Source organism: Oryctolagus cuniculus, chromosome 10 (genome assembly GCF_964237555.1).
Source record: "Oryctolagus cuniculus chromosome 10, mOryCun1.1, whole genome shotgun sequence".
In the NCBI taxonomy this organism is placed as follows: Eukaryota; Metazoa; Chordata; class Mammalia; order Lagomorpha; family Leporidae; genus Oryctolagus; species Oryctolagus cuniculus.
Window position 1 is genome coordinate 101,348,828 of NC_091441.1, and position 24,995 is coordinate 101,373,822.

Here is a 24,995-nt window from a genome sequence, read left to right on the forward strand (position 1 = left end):
AAGTGCTTGGGCCCTGCACCCACATGGGAGACCAGGAGAGGCACCTGGCTCCTGCCATCGGATCAGCGCGGTGCGCCAGCCGCAGCGCGCCGGCCGCGGCGGCCATTGGAGGGTGAACCAACGGCAAAGGAAGACCTTTCTCTCTCTCTCTCTCTCTCTCACTGTCCACTCTGCCTGTCAAAAAATTAAAAAATAAAAATAAAAAAATAGAAATTGTAAACAGAAGTAATTTAGGAGAGTGGTTCTTCAAAGGATCTAATGAATATTATTACTTCGGTATTTATCCAGCCTTCATTTGAGCTACAGTACTGAACAGCAAAGCTTATCTTTCATATGATAATACATATTGCAGTTGTACTTAGTCACTTTATAAATGTTTTCACTAAATTTTGTGGTTTTATCTCTGTTCAGCATTTTATGGTGTCAAATTCTCATTTTCTTAGTTCTTCAGGTGGCCTCTGGTTTTCATAGTTAACAGTTATACTGTTGTGAATTTTATCTGCGCTACCTATTTGGGAGTCGGGGATAAGCAGCTGTTGCTTCCTTATGTTGATGGATCAGGTCACTCATGGAGCTCAGAGAACTGATATTGTGGAGGGATGGAGAGTCAACAGAATTGAAAGGTAGCGGAGGGTGAGGTCAGGGTCAGTGCTACAGGTGAAGCAGGGAAGAGGCCCATGAAAAGGGAGGGGTGCTGAAGTCGTAGCACCTGCTCCCCGAAGTGGGCTCACTGGGTGACAGCGGGATCTGACCCCAGGTGTTAGCAGGCTACTCCTCAAAACAGCGGAGTCACTTAGTTCATGATTTGTAGGTTTTCCTCCACCCACTTTGGGTTTAGCTTATTTTTTATTAATTTAATAGTGGGGCAGAGTTGTGTGAAAATGGACCTTTAATGCCTGGCACACGGTTGTGTTTTCCCAGGTGTGCAGAATCTGCTCCTCCTCACTCTTGCTGGTGTCAGTTAAAACCTAGTGTCAACTTGATGCATTCTCAGTAATATTTTAGAAAGTAGTAGTTTACCTTTGTCTTTATTCATGGATACTTTTATACATTCATGGATGCTTTTGTGAACATATTTTTTCAGGATCATTTGTTTTGTATTCAGATTGTCAGTTCAAGAATTAGTTTTAGAATGTCAGTTTTCTTTAAGGGGTTATTAAGATGAAAACAACCGTAAAGCCATCTGCTGCAGTCTTACTGGGGGTGCAGAGTAGGAACATCAGTGCTGTGCGGCATGGAGAAATGGGGAGGGCCGTGGAAACAGTTCGGGTGACGTGAGGCTCATGTTCACAGGGGACAGCAGTTTCCCCTTTATTTTTTTCTTGAGTTGGAGCAGTTGGGAAAGAATTTATGGAGGCAGTGTGATTTGAACAAGACCTTGGGGTGTTCCAGTCTTATCTCCAATGATATCTTACATCTTTGGGACTTAGAAATTATTTTTTGTGTGTGCATGCTGGAATGAAGTTTGTATTGAAGTTGGTATTTTATCTTCTACTGTAAAGCACATTTTTAAACCAGCTCAGCAGCACCGTGGGCAGAGGCCAAGGTGAGCCGGTCCCAGGCCAGGGTGTGCTCCTTCCAGGGCCCCGCAGGCCTCGTCAGCAGATGCCTCCAGGCTTCTCTGGACCATGAGGCCAGCCAGAAAGAGTCACTGCCCTGGCCTGGAACCTGGAGGGCTGCAGCGGATGTGCCACCTGTGCTCCCTGGCTGAGGCGCGAGGCCAGTCGAGCAGGTCCTTCTTCCACAGGTATGACCAGGCCTGTGGGGTGGGGTGGGGCGGTCTGGCCTCCCCCAGTGCCACCCCTCTGCTGGTGCTACACGGAGGCTCCCTGCACCACAGGAGCTGGCAGAAGAGTCTGTGATGGTACTCCCTGTTGCAGTCTCCCGGCTAACACCCCTGAGTGTGGGTCCGCAGGTTTGTGGGGAAGATCACATGCAGCTCATCTGCAAGGGGTGGGGTCAGACGCTGCTGCTGAGCTGTGGCGGTGCAGTACTTGCCCTGGAAATTCGCAGGTGCTGTCGTGGGTGCTCTGTCATCGTTGGCCAGCAACAGCTGGACAGAAAGGCTCTGGAAAAGGCCCAGAAGCAAGTTAAGTCCACGGAACTGCATTCCAGCCTTTTCTCCTGGGTCTTGGAGATCTTGTCTGAGAGAAAGTGGGATGGGCTGATTGCTACCCCTGCACCTCTCCCTGTTTTCTAGCTCATTGATGGGCAGAATAAAAAAGTAAAGTAGGAAAAAAATACATACTTAGCACTTTAGCTCATTTTGAGTTTGTTGCAGTATGGCAACCTATTTCCATGCTAATAACTAAATAAATTAGATAATACCCTTTCTCCTATGTTCTGCTTTTTTTTTTTTTTTAAGATGTATTTTATTTATTCGAAAGCCAGATGGGGCAGGCACTGTGGCGCAGCGAGTTAGTGCCCTGGCCTGAAACGCCGGCATCCCACATGGACATTGGTTCTAGTTCTGGCTGCTCCTGTTCCGACCAGCTCTCTGCTATGGCCTGGGGAAGCAGTGGAAGATGGCCCAAGTTCTTGGGCCCCTGAGTCCATGTGGGAGCCCTGGAAGAAGCTCCTGGCTCCTGGCTTTGGATTGGCACAGCTCCAGCTGTTGGAGCCATCTGGGGAGTGGACCAGCAGATGGAAGGCCTCTCTCTGTCTCTGCCTCTCTCTGTAACTCTTTCAAATAAATAAATCTTAAAAAAAAGTTACACAGAGAGAGAAGGAGAGGCAGAGAGAGAGAGAGAGAGAGAGAGAGAGAGGTCTTCCATCCGCTGGTTCACTCTCCAATTGGCCACAACAGCTGGAGCTGTGCTGATCTGAAGCCAGGAGCCAGGAGTTTCTTCCGGGTTTCCCACGTGGGTGCAGGGGCCCAAGACTTGGACCATCTTGTACTGCCTTCCTAGGCCATAGCAGAGAGTTGGATCGGAAGTGTAGCAGCTGGGACATAAACCAGTGCCCATATGGGATGCCGGCACTGCAGTTGGCGGTTTTACCTGCTACACCACAGTGCTGGCCCCGATATATGAAGTTCTAAATTTGGAGCCTTTCTAGTGTGTGTATTCTGTCAAGGTTTTTTTTTTTTTTTTTTTTTTTTTTTTTTTTTTTTTTTTGAGAGGCAGATTTATAGAGAGGGAAAGACAGAGAGACAGGTCTTCCGTCCACTGGTTCACTTCCCAAATGGCTACAATGACTGGGTGCTATGCCAGGCTGAAGCCAGGAACCCAGTGCTTCTTCCAGGTCTCCTACATGGGTGCAGGAGCCTAAGCAAGTGGGCCATCTTCAGCTGCTTTCCCAGGTGCATTAACAGAGAACTGGATCAGAAGTGGAATAGCCAGGTTTCAAACTGGCGCCCATATGGGATGACAGGGTCACAGGCAGCAGCTCAACCCACAATGCTAGCCCCTGTTGAGAATATTTAAAGGATGTTTTGCCACTAATGGAAACAGGTGAACCTCATCATCACTTTGTGGAGCTGTATGAAGTACTTATGGGATTTTCTCATTTTAAGAATTGTGGTTGTATGATTTTATTACAAAAACTAGTGAATAGGCCGGCGCCGCGGCTCACTAGGCTAATCCTCCACCTTGCGGCGCCAGCACACCAGGTTCTAGTCCCGGTCGGGGCGCCGGATTCTGTCCCGGTTGCCCCTCTTCCAGGCCAGCTCTCTGCTGTGGCCAGGGAGTGCAGTGGAGGATGGCCCAGGTGCTTGGGCCCTGCACCCCATGGGAGACCAGGATAAGTACCTGGCTCCTGCCATCGGATCAGTGCGGTGCGCTGGCCGCAGCACGCTGGCTGTGGCGGCCATTGGAGGGTGAACCAACGGCAAAGGAAGACCTTTCTCTCTGTCTCTCTCTCTCACTGTCCACTCTGCCTGTCAAAAAAAAAAAAAAAAAACAAAACAAAACCTAGTGAATAGTTTAGTACTCTCTTAAGTACTTTTTGTCTTTGGAAAAAGAATGATCTGTTTCTGTTGATTTTTCTGTGGAATCTGACATATATAAGTTCAGTTGACTTTCTAAGATTTGTAACTCATCATACAGGGTTTTTAAATGAATTATTTGAAAGGCAGAGGCGGAGGGTGGGTGGAGGGGGGAGAGAGAGAGATCTTCCATTTGCTGGTTCACTCCCCAAATGACTGCAATGGCCAGGGCTGGACCAGGCCAAAGCCAGGAGCTTGAAACTTTACCTGGGGGTCTCACATGGACAGGGGCCCAACTACTCAGGCCATCCTCCACTTCCTTCCCAGATGCATTGGCATAGAGCTGGATCGGCAGTGGAGGAGATGGACAGGAATCGACACTCATGTGGGATACTGGCATTAAAGGTGGCAGCTTAGCCTGCTTTGCCACAACTCCCACCCCCATCCTACAGTTTGTTTCTTAACTATTACCTCTAATAATTTTCTGGTTGAGATTTTAATATATTGATAACTTTGCAGATAATGATACTAGCCTTGCTTATTCTTTTCCTTGGCTACTTAAAATTTTTTTTGCTGTGCATTGGAAAGGCAGAGTGTCAAAGATACAGAGAAAGAGATCTTCCATCTGCTGATTCACTCCCCAAATGGCTGCAACGGCCAGGGATGGACCAAGCAAAGCCAGCTGCCAGAAACTCCATCTCGATCTCCCACATGGATGGCAGGGCCACCAAGTACTGCAGCCATCATCTGCTGCCTTCTCAGGCACAGTAGCAGGAAGCTAGATCAGAAGAAGAGCAGCTGGGGCTCGAACCTGCCTTCCAATATGGGATGGCAGCCTCGTAGGCTGCGGTTTAACCCCCTGCACCACAGTGCCAGCCTCCCTTGGGTAGCTCTCGTCAGCATATTAACATTTGTTAAATGGGAGTCTCAAGAAGTTATTCATTGGAACTGGTTTTAAGGAAATAGGAAACATTTTTATAATACTTATTTTTTTAAAGATTTTACTTATTGAGAGGTAGAATTACAGACAGTGAAAGGGAGAGACAGAGAGAAAGGTCTTCCATCCACTGGTTCACTCCCCAGGTGGCCGCAACAGCCAGAGCTGGGCCAATCCGAAGCCAGGAGCCAGGAGCTTCTTCTGGGTCTCCCACGGGGGTACAGGGGCCCAAGGACTTGGGCCATCTCCCACTGCTTTCCCAGGCCACAGCACTGGCCCTGACAGTTTCTTAAATTTTAAACATTGATTTACTGTGTGGCCCACTCAATTCCTAGATATCTACCAAGACAAGTGAAAACAGATATCTGCACAAACAGTTGTATGTGAAGGTTCATAGCAGTGCTCATTATAACAGCCAAAAAGTAAAAACCACAAAATGTCCAGCAACTGATGATAAAAATGTGTCTGCATGATGGAATATTGATCAGCAGTAAAGGAATGACAAGGGCTGGTGTCATGGCACAGCAGGTTAAGCTACCACTTGCAACACTGACATCCCATATTTTTTGTTTCAGCTGTTCCCCTGTTAATGTGCCTGGGATGGCAGTGGAAGATAGCCCAAGTGCTTGGGCCCCTGCTACCAGTGGATGGAAGATCTCTCTCTGTCTCCCTCCCCCTCTCTCCCTCTTTGTTGCTCTGCCTTTCAAATAAATAAATAAATTTTAGAATGGAATGACATGTTGATACACTCTACAACATGGCTGAACCTCAGAAACATGCCAGATTAACTAAAGACCATATATCACATTGTTCGTTTATATCAGATGTCTAAAAAAGAAATTAGGGACCAGCATTGTGACACGGGGTTAACCCACTACCTGCAACACCAACACTAGTTCAAGTTCCAGCTACTGTGCTTCTGATGCAACACCCTGCAGTGTGTCTGAGAGGACAGTGGAAGATGGCACAAGTGCTTGGACCCCTGCCTTCCATAGATGGGGTTCAAGGACCCTGGTTTCAGCCTTGCCCAGCCCTAGCCTTTGTGGTCATTTGGGGAATGAACCAGTGGATGGAAGACCTCTCTCTGCCTCTCCTTTTCCCTCTAACTCTTTCAAATAATTATTTTTTTTTAAATTAAGAAAAAAGCAAATCTATAGATGGACAATAGTTTAGTATTTATGTGGGATTGAGTGAGAATGGGAAGTGACTACATTAGGTTTTCTCCATTAGGGTTATTAAAATGATTAAAATAAATTAGATTGTGGGCCGGCGCTGTGGCGCACTAGGTTAATCTTCCGCCTGTGGTGCTGGCATCCCATATGGGCACCAGGTTCTGGTCCCAGTTGCTCCTCTTCCAGTCCAGCTCTCTGCTGTGGCCCGGGAGGGCAGTGGAGGATGGCCCAAGTACTTGGGCCCCTGCACCTTCATGGGAGACTTGGAAGAAGCACCTGGATCCTGGCTTCGGATGGGCGCAGCGCGGGCCGTGGCGGCCATTTGGGGAGTGAACCAACGGAAGGAAGACCTTTTTCTCTGTCTCTCTCTCTCACTGTCTATAACTCTACCTGTCAAATAAATAAATAAAAAATCAGATTGTAATGATGGTTGCAGTATACATTTACTAAAAATCATTCAAATACACACTTAAAATGAGTACATTTTTAAAAAGGTTTATTTATTTTAAAGTTGGAGAAAGAGATCTTCATCTGGTTCACTTCCCAAATGGCTGCAATACCTTTGGCTTGGCCAGGCGCACCAGGAATCTGGAACTCCATCTGAGTCTCCACGTGCATGCAGGAGCCCAAGGACTTGGGCCATCTTATGCTGCTTTCCCAAGTGCATTAGCAGGACCTGGATCAGAAGCAACTGGGACTCAAATGGGCACCCATATGGGATGCCAGCATGGCAGGCAGAAGTTTAACCCTCTGTGTCACAACACTGGCCCCCAAAATGAATAAATGCTATAATATTCAAATCATGCCTGCCAATATTACGATCCTGACTCTGCCATTTACCAGCTGAAGTGTCACACACCATGGAGCTTCACTCTAGCAACAAACACTGGGGCTGGTGGTGTAGTGCAGGGAGTTAAGCCTCTGCTGGAGATGTCGGCATCCCAATATCAGTGCCCATTCCAGTCCTGGCTACTCTGCTTCTGATCCAGCTTCCTGCTAACTAATGCTTTTGGGAAGGCAGTGGATGTTGACCCAAGTACCTGGGCCACCTACATGGGAGACTCAAATGGAGTTCTTGGCTCCTGGCATTGGCCTGGCCCAGTCGTGGCTTTTGCTGGCTTTAGGGAATGAGTCAGCAGATGGAGGATCTCTCTGTGTGTCTTCTCCATTCTCTGTCACTCTGCTTCTCAAGTAAATAAATAAATATTAAAACATAAAAGTAGCCTGGGGCCAGTGTTGAGGTGCAGTGGGTTAAGCCTCCACCTTCTGCATCAGCTTCCCATGTAGGCACTGGTTCCTGGCTGCTCCACTTCCAGGCCAGCTCCCTGCTAATGCACCTGGGAAAGAAGTAGAAGATGGTTCACCTGGGCACCTGCCACCCACTTGGAGCTCTAGAAGGAGTTCTAGGGTCCTGGCTTCAGTATGGCCCAAGCCTGGCTATTGCAGCTATTTGGGGAGTCAACCAGGGGATAGATGATCTCTCTCTGTCCCTGTAACCCTGCCTTTCAAATAAATAAGTATTTTTTTTTTATTTTTTTGACAGGAAGAGTGGACAGTGAGAGAGAGAGACAGAGAGAAAGGTCTTCCTTTAGCCGTTGATTCACCCTCCAATGGCCGCCGTGGCCGGCGTGCTGCGGCCAGCGCACCGCGCTGATCTGATGGCAGGAGCCAGGTACTTATCCTGGTCTCCCATGGGGTGCAGGGCCCAAGCACCTGGGCCATCCTCCACTGCACTCCCTGGCCACAGCAGAGAGCTGGCCTGGAAGAGGGGCAACCGGGACAGAATCCAGCACCCTGACCGGGACTAGAACCCGGTGTGCCGGTGCCGCAAGGCGGAGGATTAGCCTAGTGAGCCACGGCGCCGGCCAATAAGTATTTTTTTTTTTTAAGCCCCCAAGTTTCAGTGGCTTAGCACAACAAACATATGTGGTCCTTGTGGTTTCCCATTGTGAGACCCAGGCCAAAGAAAAAGTGCCAACATGGGACTGTGTTCTGGCTGAGGGAAAGAAAACATTCAGCTACACAAGCAATAGCTATCATCAATAATATTAAGATGTATTTATTTATTTATTTGAAAGGCAGAGTTACAGAGACAGAGGGTGAGACAGGGAGATCTTCCATCCGCTGGTGCACTCTCCAAATGGCCGCGATGGCTGGGACTGGTCAGGCTGAAGCCAGGAGTCAAGAACTTCATACAGGTTTCCCATGTGGGTAGCAGGAGCCTAAGTACTTGGGCCATCTTCCGCTGCTTTTCTGGGTACACGAGCAGGGAGCTGGATCAGGGTGGAGCAACCTGGACTTGAACCAGCACTCCTATGGGTTACCAGTGTCATAGATGGCAGCTTAAAAAAATGGATGTACCGGCCTGTGCCGTGGCTCACTAGGCTAATCCTCCGCCTGTGGCGCCGGTATTCCAGGTAGTCCTGGTTGGGGCGTCATTTCTGTCCCAGTTGCTCCTCTTCCAGTCCAGCCCTCTGCTGTGGCCCAGGAAGGCAGTGGAGGATGGCCCAAGTGCTTGGGCCCTGCACCCCATGGGAGACCAGGAGGAAGCACCTGGCTCCTGGCTTTGGATTGGCGCAGCATGCCGGCTGTGGTGGCCATTTGGGAGGTGAACCAATGGAAGGAAGACCTTTCTCTCTGTCTCTTTCTCTGTGTAATTATGCCTGTCAAAAAAAAAAAAAAAAAAAAAAAAAAAAAAAAAAAAAAGTATGTACCTAGGGGCAGTGCTGTGGCGCAGCAGGTTAAAGCCCTGGCCTGCAGTGTCAGCATCCCTTATGGGTGCCGGTTCTGCCATTTGGGGAGTGAACCAGCAGATCTCTCTCTGTCTCTACCTCTTGTTGTAACTCTGTCTTTCAAATAAATAAAATAAATCTTAAAAAAAAAAAAAGGATGTACCACAATGCTGGCCTCTAGCAATGGCTCTTTAAGCTTCTGCTAGAGCTGATATGGGTCATGTTCATGCATACTCTATCAGCCAAGTTAGACACATGGCTAAAGTCCACTCACCCTCCGGGGAGACAACACTGCCACTTGACAATGGACAGAAGTGTGTGTTTGATCCACTTACAGGGAAAGGAACAATGAAATAACCAAGTATAATGACTTTACTCAAGTTATTTAACTGCTAGGCCTGTTGCTTTATCTACAAAGTGGGAAGTGGCAGAATCTGTTCCATGGAGCTTTTAAGGTTTTGGGGATCAATAAGTAGTGATAGCAAAGTAGGCGTTGAACATGGTTTAAGCATTAGCTGCTGCTGCTGTCTCCTCTGGTAAACATTGACCCAGCAAGGCCGTACTCAAATAGTATCCTCTTTGTGATTCCTGCTAACCAACTGCTTTCCCCTCATAGCACTCAGTGACAAAAGTTTGGAAACTTTGGGGTTGGCTGGCTCAACATGTCATGCTGCCTGTGTGGCCTCAGACAAGTTGCTGAAGCTCTGCATGCCACAGTTTTCACATCCTTGAAGAGGGGTTTATCTTATCTGCCTCCAGTGGCCATCAGAAGGAAGATATGATACAGGACTATAATCAGCTAATAATGCAAAGCCTGCCTCTGGCAAGAACCCAGCTATCTACAGTTGGTCATTGGTGTGACCTCTGTAATAACCCTTAGGTTGCCTGTAAAAATTGTTGAAATGCTTCATAAAGACAGCTTCTCTACTGCAAGAATTCTTGTATCTGACACATGGGGGAGCTTGGTAGGTAAAAAAACAGTGGATGAATATCAAAGGCAGGTGTGGCACAGTGGGTTAGTTCACTACCTGGGACCCAGGTATCAGAGTGCCTGGGTTCAACTCTCACCCCTGCTTCTGATCCAGCTTCCTTCTAGTGCCCCTGGGAGGCAGCAGATGGTGGCACAAGTAGTTGAGTCTCTGCCACCCACATGGGAGACCCACAGGAAGCTCTGAACTCCTGGCTTTGATTCCCAGGAGTGAACCAGCAGATACAAGGTCTTTCCCTCTGTCTCTCCCTCTCATTCTGCCTTCAAATATACTTTTTGTCTGTCTCTCCCTCTCATTCTGCCTTTCAAATATACTTTTTGTGAAAAAGTGTTGCATCTTGGATCCTGAGGTTAATTCTCCCAGCCACAGAGCTGCTGCTCATGTCACAATGCAGAAAGGCCCAAATGCAGCCTTTTCTACTTTATCATGTTGCCAGCTGCTATCACTAATGCTTAGTTCATGGTGAGCGTGGTCCTTAGGCAAGCTATTGCAAAGACAAACCCATGTCATTAAGAAACACCCTTCTCTGTGTGTGACAGGCTGAGGCAGCTGGGGGGTGCACTGCGACTTAGAACCTTGGGTCCCAGAGACTCTGGGGCAGATCTTACCTCTAGAGGAAGGTTTCTTTCTTTCTTTCTTTCTTTTTTTGATCTTTTCTTTTTTTAAAGATTTATTTATTTTAAAGGTGGAAGAGAGAAACAAAGATACCTCCTTTCCACTGGTTCACTCTCCAGATGTCCTGGCAGAGCTGGGTCAGGTAGAAGCCAGGAACCAGGAACTCCATCCAGGTCTCCCATGTGAGTGGCAAAACCCCACATACTTGGGTTGTCAGCAGCAGCCTTCCTGGCCCATTAGCAGGAAGCTGGATAGGAGGCAGAGAACCAGGACTTAAGTGGGCATTCCAGCATGAGATGTGGGCATCCCGAGCAGTGGTTTCCCACGTTGTGGTGAAGTCCTGGGGAGAGACAGAGAGATCTTCCATCCACTGCTTCACTCCCCAGATGGCAGCAATGGCCTGAGCTGGGTCGATTGGAAGCCAGGAGCCAGGAGCTTCTTCCAGGTCTCCCACGAGAATGCAGGGTCCAAGCACTTGGGTTGTCCTCTACTGCTTTCCTAGGCACATTAACAGCTGGATCGGAACTGGAACAGTCGGGACTTGAACTGGCATCCATATGGGATGCTGGTGCAGCAGATGGTGGCTTTACCCACTATGCCACAGAGCCAGCCCAGGCTTCTGTCTTTTTTTTTTTTTAAGATTTATTTATTTATTTGAAAGTCAGAGTTACACAGAGTGAGGAGAGGCAGAGAGAGAGAGAGAGAGGTCTTCTGTCCGCTGGTTCACTCCCCAATTGGCTGCAACAGCCGGAGCTGCGCCAATCCAAAGCTGGGAGCCAGGAGCTTCTTCCGGATCTCCCATGTGGATGCAGGGACCCAAGGACTTGGGCCATCTTCTACTGCTTTCCCAGGCCATAGCAGAGAGCTGGATTGGAAGTGGAGCAGCTGGGTCTCGAACCGGTGCCCATATGGGATGCTGGTGCTTCAGGCCAGGGAGTTAACCCACTGCACCACAGCGCCAGCCCCAGGCTTCTGTCTTTTAAAGTAAACTCAGCCTCTACTTTTCATGATTGTTCTGAGGATTAGATGAGAGGAGGTTTGAGAATGGGCCCAGGGTAGAAGGTCTAGTACTGAGAATTTTTTTTTTTTAAGATTTATTTATTTGAAAGGCAGAGTTAGAGGGAGAAAGAGAGAGAGCTTCCATCCACTGTTTCAGGCTGAATCTAGGAGCCAGGAGCTTCATCAGGGTCTCCTACGTGGGTGGCAGGGGCCCAAAACCTTGTGCCATCTTCTGCTGCTTTTCCCAGGCCATTAGCAGGGAGCTGAATTGGAAGTGGAGCAGCCAGGACATGCCAGCATCGTAGGCAGTGGCTTTACCCACTATACCATAACATTGTTAGTAAAATGGTATCGTCTTCCTAAGCCCAGCCTGGCTTATTAGAAGTCAGGTGAACAAACGGCCCAATCACAAGCATCGGCTCCACCGCTACCACTCTGGGATTTGCTGCTCCCACTTCCCTCCCTCTGCAAAGCCAGGTAGGAACTGTTCTAGCACAGGCTGCTGTTCTCTTCTGCACGGGGACAATAAACCTTTTCCCTGACTCTGGTGTTTGGTGTGTCTGGTGGTAGCCTTTCCTTTCAAACATCAGCCCCTATTTAGTGAAAACTAACATTGGGTATCTGCAGCTTACCTGGAAATGCATCTACAGTAAGATGGACTGGGGAGGGCATTCAGCACTGCCGTGAACGCGGCGCTTGGTACACTGCACCCCATGTTAAAGTGCCTGGGTCCGAGTCCCAGCTCTGCTTCCAGGTCAGCTTCCTGCCAGTGCACACCGTGGATGGCAGCAGGTGAAGTCTCCAATACTTGGGAGGTCCTGAGGGAGTTCCTGACTCCTGACTTCAGCCCAGCCTGCCTCGGCTGTTCTGGCCATTGAGCAGTGAGTCAGCAGACAGATGATGGATGTCTGTCTGTCTCTCGATTTTTAAATAAATTTAAAAAGAGAAATGGACAGGTGAATAAAGGCAAAGATGTTTTAGATAAATGCAAGATATTAAGCAACGCATCTGCAGCTGTAGCTTCTAGGGCACACGGGTATTCCCCGTATGGCTCTCAGCTTTTCTGTATGTAAGGAAGGAGAGTGACAGCAGTTCCCAAGACAGTCTTCCTACTCCCTGTCTTGTAGTTTGCTAAAAGACAGGCTCGTGACCCTCTCTGGAGAGAAGACTTTGGTCCAGAGGGCCTAGAGGTCAGGAGTCCTCTGATTTCACTTTATTCTCTGGGTGGACCGATGCTCACCAGGTCAAACCGCTGTCACCAGCGCCAGCATCCCATTTGGGTGCCAGTTCGAGTCCCAGCAGCTCCATTTCCCATCCAGCTCCCCGCTAATGTGCCGGGGAAAAAAAAGGATGCCTTGGAGGTGGGACTTGTGCCACAGTACGTGAAAGCACTGTGTAGGAGGCCCAGATCCCAAGTGCTGCTAACAGCTGCACCTGTTGCTTCTGTTAAGTACAAACAAGACAGTTCTTTTGGCAATGGAATGAAAGATTCCACCATAAGCCAATAGCCAATGCTGAACATTGGGTGCAGTCCTGATGCTTTAGGCCAAGGCCAGCGGACCCCACTTGAGTTTGATTTCACTGTGACAGTAGCATGGTAGGCAGGGAAAGTCGCCTCTGAGCATTGGCACTTTCCGCTACACTCCGAGAGCTGGGTCCAACGGGGGCCTGGGATGGGGACGCAACACAGTAAACATCCAGTGTGGCCGTGGCACGGAGAAAACGGTTCAAAGCCGGTCACCCAACGGCACAAACCTGATCGCCCACGATCCTCCCGCCTGGAGAGGACCCCGACCACACGTCGGGGTCGCCCCAGACCCTTCTCGCATTGTGTGCTTAACAAACATGGGCCCGTGTCCTCCGGCTCGCTCCGAACTGTCTTTCAGGAGCCGCTTTCAGTGCCGGTGATCAGTCAGGAAGCCGAGGCAGTTCCTTCGACCCGCCTGGCTCGCGTCTCTCCGCCGCCTCTCAGGGACGCCGGCATCTTGTTGCGCGTTCTGACCGCTCTCCCGAGCGCGCTGTCACAACCTCCGGAGCGCACCCTGGGCCCTCCCCCGGCGTCGCAGTGCGCCCACATAGCCGCCAGAGGGCGAGCGGGAGCAGCGGGCGGGGCGCGACTGCGGCTGCGCACGCCGCTGGAAGCGCGTGTGGAGAGAGGCCGGGCGAGAGGGGAAAGGTAGGAGGTGAGAGGTGAAGGGGCAGCGGGCTGCGCGGGCGCCGGGCGGCCGGGAGAGACCAGGGGAGCGCCACGCACCAGACCGCGGGCTAGGAGAGCGCACGTCGCGCCCCGTCGCCACCGCCGCCGACCAGGAGCCGCCGCCGCCACAGGTACCGCCGCGCGCGTCCTCGCGACGCGGGCCCCGGCTCGGGCCTCCAGCCGCGCGGACCCGGGAGTTCCGGGTGGCGGCAGCCGGCGTGCGGGGCGCGCGGGCGTGGGCGCTGTCCAGCAGTGGTGCGGGCGGGCCTGGGAGCCCGCAGTCCCGCGAGGGGCCGGGCAGGGCCGGCTCGTTCCCACCCCCACCCGGCCGCGCCCCCGCCCCCGCCCCCGTCCACCTCCGGGTCCCTGGGGCCGCCGCCGAGGAGGGGGTCGCGCTCCGTGGTCCAGCCGCCCCGGGCCGCTGTCGGTTCTAGAACGTGCTGTGCGTACAGTCTGGGCGTTCCCGGGGGCCGGGGAGAGAGTGAGGCGCACCGCTGCCCCTGGGGGGATGCGGGCACGGCACCGCCGCGCAGCTCGGCTTTCCGTTGTGTGCGCCGCTCGGACCTAAACTTTGCTCACTGCCGCGGCTTGTGTTTACTTGCAGGGGGGTTTAGTGCCTCGGGCGCCCCTGGGCTTAGAGTGACGGTAGCGCCCGTGTCCGCGCTGCGCCCGGAGGGTTGTGCAGATGGCGGGGCTGCAGGGGCGGCGAGTCCCCCGGGGGCGCTGGCGCTGCTGCCGCCTCCGCCTCCGGGTGGGGGTGACCGTCAGGGCCGGGCCGTTAAGGACTCCCTTCCTGGGCCTGTGTGGGGGCGCAGAAGAGGCTTCCTCTGGCGTTAGCTGTGTGTGCCTTCCCTTGCGGCGTCTGGTTGTCCAGCGTCCTCCCCGGTGCTGTGCTGGTGATGGACGCTCTTACCGGGCGGTGGGCGTCGAAGGCGTCTGCTCCGTGCGTGCTCCCGAGTGACGCCTGACTGGAGACTGGATCTTCCTTCCTGCGTGTTCATCCCGGTTAGATTTTAGGTGTTCCAAGCATTTGCAGCCTTCCCACTGGGAACGTGCTGTGAAAGTCTCTAAAGACTATCTCCACCTTCGTTCTTTTGGCTGTGAAGTTGAAAGAGTTGGTTTTCATGGCTTAGGAATTGATCTGGTGTGTGAAATCTCTTGTGCACCTTCCCAGAGGCCTCATGTATTTTATAATCGCTGGTTAAGCCCCCACCCCCACCCCGCCTTTAGGTTAGTTTGCTGTCAGGAGGGTGGTAAAAAGTTTACTCCTGGTTGATGACTAGAAAATAGAGGTGCACAGTTTTGGCTTGTCTGAGGTCATACGTGAGCGTGTCGAGAGAGCCATGCTGTGGGCCTCCGTGCACACGTACTCTTGTATGGTTTGTGTCATCACTGCCACTGGCGGGTGAGCGGATTCCTGGAGAAACGGGGCTCCCAGGGTCGCCCTACTTGTAAATGTGAATCAGGCCTTCAAACCAGATCTGCCAGGCTCTGCCTCCTGAGTTGCTTCCATTTGCAACTAGCTACCTTCCTGAGTTGGCTAAGGAGGCAAGGTTCAGGGCCGACTTCTGCCAACTGAAGTCATCGTTCTGGGTCATAATTACTAAGTTTGTGCTGGCAGGTGCTGTGCTGGGTGCTCCAGTATTGGTGTGTTTCACTTGATCTGCACTATCAGATGAGGTGATGTCACTGTCACCCGTTTTATACTGGAGATGTAGAGATTTACCTTCCTGGCCCTGGGTCGTCACCCAGTGAGTTAGAGGCAGAGCCCCTGGGCAAACCTAGGTTGATCTGACAAGAGTCCGTGCCTTTATGCGGTTTTTGCACCCGCTGGCTCAATCGTCTCCATTGCTCCACTGGCAGATGAAGAAGGCAGTGGGTGATGGAGGAAGCCAGTGTCACAGATAGTGGAACTCAGTAGGTCAGGGTCACTGAAGAATCTTGTGGGGTTGCTGGATTGACCTTTGTAGTGGAGACCAGAGGTGTGCAAGCATTAGGAATGCATGTCTGTGTGTGTGTGTGGGGGGGTGGTGGTGGATATTAAAACTGGTCTTCATTTGTATCTCAGCCTTTTAAATTTTACATTATGTAGTTTACAGTGTACATTCTATTATCACAGCACACCTATATACTTTATATATAAACACATACTGAGTGAGTGTGCTTTTAACTTTTGTTGTTGGAATTGATTAAAACATTGAAGAACATTGGCTTTGATATTTAGCATTTTCTGAAAGCATAAGATACACAAAGTGTTGTGTATCTGTTTGTTCCTCAGCAGAAGTAATTGCACTTGTAATTACACTTAATCAGGAAGAAAGGTATTTCATATTAATACCAATTACAAATTGTTTGTAAAATTGCAGTCACAAATATGAAAGAAGGTCTTATATCAATAGTCTGTCAAATATGACACCAGCCTTAAATTTAAACCTATAGAGACTATATAGCCTCTTAGACAAGATTAGAAATTTAAACTTTTTTTTTTTTAAAGATTTTATTTATTTGAGAGGTAGAGTTAGACAGGGAGAGACAGAGAGAAAGGTCTCCCACCTGCTGGTTTATTCCCAAAATGGCCGCAACGGCCGCAGCTGTGTTGATCCAAAGCCAGGAGCCAAGAGATTCCTCTGGGTCTCTCACGTGGGTGCAGGGGTCCAAGCACTTAGACCATCTTCCGCTGCTTTCCCAGGCCATAGCAGAGAGCTGGATTGGAAGTGGAGCAGCTGGGACATGAACCGGCACCCATATGGGATGCCGGCACCACAGGCAGAGACTTAGTCTACTGTGCCACAGTGCTGGACCCTTAGAAGTTAAGCTTTGTTTGGACCTCCTTTTTATTTATTTATTTTTTTTGAAAAAGATTTATTTATTTATTCGAAAGGCAGAGTTACAGAGAGGAAGAGGCAGAGAGAGAGATCTTCCATCTACTGGTTCACACTCCCCAAATTGTTGCAGCTGTGGGAGCTGGGCCATCCGAAGCCAGGAACCAGGAGCTTTTCCAGGTCTCTCGCGTGGGTGCAGGGGCCCCAGGACTTAGACCATACTCCACTGTTTTCCAGCACTTGGGGGAGCTGGATCAGAAGTGAAACAGCTAGGACCCATATGGAATGCCAGCACTGCAGGTGGCAGCTTTACTCGCTACACCCACAGCATCATCCCCCAGTTCTTTATTTAAAAAAATATATATATTTATTATTTGGGAGGGAGAGACCACAAACTAGGGGGAGAGGGAGATTCCATCTGCTGGTTCTTTAACCAAATGCTCACAACAGTCAGGGCTGGGCCAGGCTGAAGCCAGGAGGCTGGAACTCTATCCAGATCGCCCACCCAAGTGTAGGGGCCCAGGCAGTTGGACCCTCACTGTTGCCTTCCCAGGTGCAGTGGTGGGGAGCTGGATCAGAAATGGAGCAGCAGAGGCCGGCGCCGCGGCTCACTAGGCTAATCCTCCGCCTGTGGCGCCGGCACACCGGGTTCTAGTCCCGGTCGGGGCGCTGGATTCTGTCCCGGCTGCCCCTCTTCCAGTCCAGCTCTCTGCTGTGGCCCGGGAAGGCAGTGGAGGATGGCCCAAGTGCTTGGGCCCTGCACCCCATGGGAGACCAGGAGGAAGTACCCTGCTCCTGCCATCGGATCAGCGTGGTGCGCTGGCCGCAGCGCGCCGGCCGCGGCGGCCATTGGAGGGTGAACCAACGACAAAGGAAGACCTTTCTCTCTGTCTCTCTCTCTCACTGTCCACTCTGCCTGTCAAAAAATAAAAAAAAATAAAAAAATAAAAAAGAAATGGAGCAGCAGAGACTGTCACTGTTAGGTTAACACACTGTGCCACAATGTCCCTTGCTGGACCCTTCCTGTTGTAAGCATGTTAATTGGAGGCCAGAGGACTCAGATAATCATTCACACAAATCCAGTAGTTGTGATAGTTGCATATACGGTTTTCCCAGAGTATTTTCAAATCTTCTAAATATTGAAATTCTGATACATTAATTCCTTGTTATTTTTATGCACCACTCTTAGCTTTTTTCAGTTCATTCCACTGCAGCTGTTGATACATTATCTCAAAATGAGCAGTTCCAGAATTCTACTTAATTAAAAATATCTATCATTTTCCAGCTTATCATTTCACAATTGAATAGGTTAGGTTTTGTTCTGGAGTTTGAATTAAAATAGCAGACTGGTTTTGAGCAGGAGACATTCCTAAATAGATAAGCTCTTTTTACTTGGGAGACACCATTCGCTGGATCAGTGGTTCTCAAACTTCAGCGTGAATCAAAATCACCTGGGTGGTTTGTTTTACTCCCACCCTTAGACACTGATTGTGTGTAGGTGAGAGGTCTGACAAGAAGTGTGAATTTCAGATTTCCAAGAGCAGCAGCAGCTGCTGCTGGCCTGGAGAGCAGGCTGTGAGCGCTCCATACAAATGCAGTTAAGCCAGAGCGTGATGCCAGTGCTTACAGCACGTTTCCTGCTGAATCCTATCAGCATCAATCAGTTTTATAGTATAGCTCTGCCAAGTACATAATTGAGTTTTGTTTTTAGCTAGTTTCCTTCTTTTGGATGACGGCGTAATTAATGTTGCGTTCTCAGTTATAGTGCTATTTCCATTTTTTCCTGCCATCTCATGTTTCTAAACTTCTTACAGAATTAGTTTGCTTGTTTTTTTTTTTTTTTTTTTTTTTTAATACAAGTCTTCCACGTGGAAGAAAATAGGAAGCTAAAAAAATAAAAAAAAAACCCTGAAGTTTCAATTATCTGTAACCCCATTGGTAACAGCTGGCTTCTCATTTACTTTCTGTATAATGGGATCATACTATTTTGTATCCATTTTCTATATTTTACTGTGAACTTCTTTTCATATGAGAAACTACTCGGCAGTAACCTTTTTTCTTTCCTCCTCAAAGAGAGAGAGAGAGCGCGCTCATTCTCTGATTCAGTCCTCAGATACCCACAATGGCCAGGCTAAAGCAGGGAGCCAGGGACTCGATCTAGGACCTCCACATGGGTGGCAGGGACCCAGCTACTTGACCTGCTGCCTCCCAGCGTCCTGGAATCAGGAGCAGAGCCAGGTCCTGAATCCAAGCACTCTATTATGGGATGTTGGCACCCCAGCTGGCCTTAGCTGCACAGCCAAATGCCTGCTTTTCATCAACATTTTTTAAAAAAGATTTATTTATTTATTTGAAAGGCAGAGTTACAGAAAGGCAGAGGGAGAGACAGAGAGAAAGGTCTTCCTTCTGCTGGTTCACTCCCCAGATGGCTGCAACAGGCAGAGCTGGGCTGATCCAAAGTCAGGAGCTAGGAGCTTGCTCCAGGTCTCCCATGTGGGTGCCGGGGCCCAAGCACTTGGGCCTCCACTGCCTTCCCAGGCCATAAAAAGAGTGGATTGGAAGTGGAGCAGCCGAGACTCAAACTGGCACCCCATGTGGGACGCTGGCACTGCAGGTGGTGGCTTTGCCAACCACACCATAGTACGTACCGACCCTCTTCAGCAATATTTTTAGTATGTGTGCTGCTGAAGCGAGCACATTCAGCAATATTTTTAAAAACAAAATATTGTTTATGTTGTCCAATAAGTTTCTCCTTTGAGCAGCTTTGCTGTACCATATTTGTAGCATTTGGCTGTGGGCTTGGGTTTCACCTTTCAGAAAACTGTCCTGTCACACAGGTCTCCGTGTCTCTGGTCAGTAGCTCCCCGCTCTCCTGATCTGTCCCATGCTCATCCGTCCAGCCCTTTTTCCCTCTGACAAGTCAGGTGCATGCCCACTCATCTCCATGTTGTGAGCAGGTCCCTTCTCTCAGGTTTGAACCTTGGTTGAGTTTTCCAGTGACATGCATGTGTGACCCTCCCAGTGACAGTGACTATTAGAAAAATCAAGACCTGTCTTTAGGGGCTAGTGTTGGGGCACAGGTGGGTTAGGATGTTATGCCATATCAGAGTCCTGGATCCTTCACTTCTGATCTAGCTGCCTGCTAATGCACCTGGATAACAACTGAAGATTGCTCAAGTACTTGAGTCCCTACCACTCACATGCGGGCCCCAGATCAGAGTTCTGGGCTCCTGTCTGGCCTGGCCCAACTCTGGCTGTTGTAGGCATTTGGGGAGTGAACCAGTAGATGGAAGGAAGATAACTGTGTGTGTGTTTCTCTGTTTCTGTGTGTGTGTTCCTCTCAGTTACTCTGCCTTACGAATATATTTTTAGGGCCTGGCACTTTGGCGTAGCAGGTAAAACCACTGTCTGCAGTGCTGGCATCGTATATGGGCACCAGTTTGAGTTCTGGCTGCTCCACTTCTGATCCAGCGCCCTGCTAACATGCCTGGGAAAACACAAAAGATGACCCAAGTACTCGGGCCTCTGCACTGATGTGGGAGACCCAGAAGAAGCTCCTGGCTTCAGATCAGCAGCCCAGCTCTGGCTGTTTGCGGCCATGTAGGGTGTGAACCAACGGATGGAAGATCTCTCTCTTGTCTCTCCCTCTGTCTCTCTAACTCTGCCTTTCAAATAAATAAGTAAATCTTAATTTTTTAAAAAAATATTTTAAAAAGACCTACCTTTAGCAGGCAGCAAAGAGTGTTGGATTTGTTTTGTGTTACCAGAGTGATCTTGACTTAGGCAGACTGTCCTGAGTGCAGCAGTCAGAAGGAACATCCCGGGAGCTCTGCTGGAAGATGCTTCAGTTGCACCCGATGCAGACACGTGGTGTTTTGTCTTTGTGAAGCCAGATGTTGAAGAAGTAGAGAAATTCTAGCCCCTCTTCTGGTAGGTTTTACTCTAGCCACTTTGCACGGTCTCATCAACTTGTATAGCATTTTTTTTTTTTTTTTTGAAGATTTTATTTATTTGAGAGGTAGAGTTACAGACAGAGAGAGGGCGAGACAGAGAGAAAGGTCTTCCATCCGCTAGTTCACTCCCAAAATGGTCACAGTGGCTAGAGCTGAGCCAATCCAAAGCCAGGAGCCAGGAGCTTCTTTTGGGCCTCCAACGCGGGTGCAGGGGCCCAAGGACCTGGGTCGTCTTCCAGTGCCTTCCCAGGCCATAGCAGAGAGCTGGATTGGAAGAGGAGCTGCCGGGACATGAGCCAGCATCCCACTGTGTATGGTGTATCCCACCAGGCCACAGCGGCTGCCCCTGTATTGTAGTTTTTATAAGAAGCTCCCAAGGAATTCCTGAGGCTGAGACATTTCCTTCAAGTCAGGCGCCTAGAATGCTAGCGTGGCTGAGCTTATTCTAAGCCAGTGATTTGATTTTGTCTGAAGTATACTATGAACCATGTGAATGATGTTTCCCTCTATTCCTTGGTCACAGGGAAGCTCCGAGTTGGTTCATGTCCAGGGTTCTCTGGCTTATCTTTCTGTGTTAACTTCACTTCTGGATTATAGTGTGGTTTTTAATGACCAGGTATTCTGTACATTGTCTGAGGTTTTACCATAAGATTTGCAACAAGTTTTCTTCCTATTCTAAACATTTTTTTTCCCCCTTCAGGTGCCAGGTTTTAATTTTTTTTCCTCAAATGTTACAAAATTAGTCCTCTTCAACAATCCTAACTTTACATTCTTTCAATCATTTCTTAGGCCTTTTGTGTGGAAGAGTTGTCTACAGGAGGTACAAAGGTACCTTTGCAGATACACATCTCTAAACATTATTATGGTTATATTTTTGTAGCCAAATTTTTGTTTCTTTTTTTTTTTTTAACTATTTATTTGAAAGGAAGAGTTACAGAGAGAAGGACAGATGGCCACAATGGCTGGGGCTGGACTAGGCTGAAGCCAGGAGCCAGAAACTTCCTCCAGTTCTCTCACATGGGTAGCAAGGGCCCAGTCACTTGGACCATCCTCTGCTGCTTTTCTCAGGCCATTAGTAGGCAGTTAGATTGGAAGTGGTGCAGCTGGGACGCAAACTGGTGCCCATATTGGATACTGGTATTATGGGTGGCAGCTTTACGTGCTTTGCCACAATGCTGGCCAACTCCTTTTATTTTTATTTGGTTGAATCCCCCTGAGCCTGGCCATCCTCTGTCTCTTCCTGTTTACTCATTCTTGCTAAATTTTGTAAGATAATAAATTTTTAAAAAGCTTTGCACATTTTAAAAAACTTTTGGGGTCAGTGTTGTGGTACAGTGGGTTAAGCAGCCACCTGCGATGCTGGTATCCTCTATGGGTGCAGATTTGTGTCGAGGCTGACCCACTTTGTATCCAGTTCCCTGCTAATGGCTTTGGAAAATAAGTGTAAGATGGTCGAAGTACGTGGGCCCCTGCTACCCACATGTGAGACCCAGATGACACTCCTGGCTCGTGCTTTGGCCTGGCCCATCCCTGGCCATTGCGGCTATTTGGAGAGTAAACCAGCAGATGGAAGACCTCTCTGTCTCTCCCTCTCTAACTGTAGCTCAGACTGTTAAATAAATAAGTAAATCTTTTTTAAAAACTAAAAAATAAAAAGGATTTCCTGTTTATTAATGGCTACTATAATGCAATTCAAATATACACAAGTTGGAGTGCATAAGCCTTTGTGTACCAATCACAAGATTACACCTGTCATTTGCTCATCAACTCAGGGACTTTTTTTTTAAAGATTTATTCATCCATTTGAAAGTCAGAGTTAAGAGGGAGAGACAAAAGAGAGGTCTTCCAAGTGCTAGTTCATTCTCCAGATGGCCGCAGTGGCCAAGCTGCACCAGGCTGAACCCAGGAACCAAGAGCTTCATCCCGATCTCCCACATGGGTTCAGGGGCCCAAACACTTAGGCCATCCTCTGCTGCTTTTCCCAGGCACATTAACAGGGAGCTGGATCAGAAGTAGGGCAGCCGGACTCAAACTGGTGCCCATATGGGATGTCAATGCTGTAGACAGGGGCTCAACCCTCTGCACCACAGCCCTGGACCCTCAGAGACATTCTGTTTCCTCTGTATCCTACTCTTTATTTTTCCTTTTTCAGTTATTTGGTGATTGTTTTTGAATTGTGGAAGAATATGCACAGCATGAAACTTACTGTTTTAACCATTTTAAGTGCACTGTTCAGTGACATTAAATATATTCACAATGTTGTGCAGCCATCATCACTGTCCATTTCCAAAACTTTTTCATCATTTCAAACTCTGTGGCCATTAAACAACTCCGCATTTCTCCACCCCCTAGCCCTTGGCACTCTCTATTCTACTCTCTATGAATTCGCTGAGACTGAGGACCTCCTAGGAGAAGACTCTCACTGTATTTGTCCTTTTGTGTCCGATTTGTTTTGCCTAACATAAAAATGTTTTCATCCATATCTTAGAATGCAGCAGTTTCATTCCTTTTCAGGCTGAGAAATGCTCTGTTGTGAATAGAAGGTACTTCAAAAATTTGTGGGAAAATTGAATTAAAAGGTAAGTTTGGCAAGGGAGGGAGCTTAGTATCTGTGAACTACATTGTATCTGTTGTCTTTGTATTAGTAACACATTGCCATGAAAAAAATAAAAAAGTTTGTTGTGCATACTTTTTTAAAAAATTTATTTGAAAGTCAGAGTTACACAGAGAGAAGAGAGGCAGAGAGAGAGAGAGAGAGAGAGGTCTTCGATCCGATGGTTCACTCTCCAGTTGGCCGCAACAGCCGGAGCTGTGCCGATCTGGAGCCAGGAGCTTCTTCCGTGACTCTCACCTGGGTGCAGGGGCCCAAGCACTTGGGCCATCTTCTACTGCCTTCCCAGGCCATAGCAGAGAGCTGAATCAGAAGAGGACCAGCCAGGTCTCGAACAGGCACCCATATGGGATGCTGGCGCTTCAGGCCAGGACACTAACCCACTGTGCCACAGCGCTGGCCCCCAGTGCAAACATTTTGAAATCCATGCATGGTATTCCATAATATGTATTTTCAGTGAACTTTTGAAGACTCTGCATATGCATATATTTGAACATTTTTTGCACCAAAATATACTTACCTCCTAATTCCATTTTCCACAAAGTTGGCATACCTTCATTCCACTTTTGTTTATCTGTTCATCTGTCAGTGAACATCTGGGCTGGTTCCACCTTCTTCCTGTTGGGAATAATGCTGTCATGAGCATGGGTGTACAGCTATCTGTTCAAATTCCTGCATTCAATTTTTTTGGATTTAAACTTAGAGGAATTGCTGGAATATGTAACAATTGTATGTTTAACTTTTTGAGGAATTGCCAAACTTTTTCATAGTGTCCGTACCATTTTATATTCTCATCAGTAATGCACCAGAGTGACAGTCTGGGTTCTGGTGCTGTGGCATAGCAGGTTAGATTGTGGCCTGCAGCACCATTATCCCGTATAGACACCAGTTCAAGTCCTGGCTGCTCCCTTCCAATCTAGCTCCCTGTTAATGTGCCTAGGAAAGCAGCAGAAGATAGTCCAAGTACTTGGGTCCCTGCACCCACATGGGAGACCCAGAAGAAGCTGCTGGCTTTGGCCTGACCCAACCCTGGCCAGTAGGGCCATCTGGGGAGTTAACCAGCAGATGGAAGACCTCTCTCTCTCTCTCTCTCTCTCTCCCCCCCCCCTCCCTCCCTCTCCCCCCCTCCCCCTCTCCCTCTCTCTGTATTTCTGCCTTTCAAATAAGTAAATTATTTTTTAAAGAGTGCTGATTTGTCTTCTCAGGAACATTTTGTTTTGTTATGTTTTGTTTTGTATGGGTATGAAGTAGTATCTCATGGTTTTGATTTGCATTTTCCTAATGACTAGTAATGTTCATTGAGCATCTTTTTTTCAAAGATTTATTTATTTATTTATTATTTTTAAAATATTTATTTGAAAGTCGGAGTTACAGAGAGAAAGAGAGGCAGAGAGAGAGGCCTTTGATCTGCTGGTTCACTCCCCAGTTGGCTGCAACAGCCAGATCTGTGCCAATCTGAAGCCAGGAGATTCTCCAGATATCCCATGTGGGTGCAGAGGCCCAAGGAGTTGGGCCATCTTTCTCTGCTTTCCCAGACCATCAGCAGTAGCCAGGGCTGTGCCGATCTGAAGCCAGGAGCCAGGAGCTGCCTCCGGGTCTTCCCATGCAGGTACAGGGGCCCAAGGACTTGGACCATCTTTTTTTTTTTTTTTTTTTTTTTTTTTTTTTTTTTTTGACAGGCAGAGTGGACAGTGAGAGAGAAAGACAGAGAGAAAGGTCTTCGTTTTGCTGTTGGTTCACCCTCCAATGGCCGCCGCGGCCGGTGCACCGCGCTGATCCGATGGCAGGAGCCAGGTACTTCTCCTGGTCTCCCATGGGGTGCAGGGCCCAAGCACCTGGGCCATCCTCCACTGCACTCCCAGGCCACAGCAGAGAGCTGGCCTGGAAGAGGGGCAACCGGGACAGAATCTGGCACCCCGATCGGGAGTAGAACCCGGTGTGCTGGCGCCGCAGGCAGAGGATTAGCCTATTGAGCCACGGCGCTGGCCTTGGACCATCTTCTGCTGCCTTCTCAGGCCATAGCAGGGAGCTGGATCAGAAGTG

At 49.0% G+C, this 24,995-nt stretch overlaps 1 protein-coding gene across 4 annotated transcripts in view; it reads left to right on the top strand.

Moving 5' to 3' along the window:
* The first annotated feature begins 13,438 nt into the window (after window positions 1-13,438).
* The window catches only part of SCAP (SREBF chaperone), a 78,042-nt gene continuing 66,485 nt past the window's right edge, over window positions 13,439-24,995 (top strand). Inside the window, exon 1 of one of the 4 annotated variants that reach the window (XM_008260548.4) lies at window positions 13,439-13,545. The gene's annotated coding sequence lies outside the window, so the exon portion shown is untranslated. Of the gene's footprint in view, window positions 13,698-13,890; window positions 14,009-24,995 lie in introns of those variants that run through there. The other 3 variants (XM_051852511.1, XM_008260547.4, XM_002713346.5) reach the window with 3 other exon arrangements.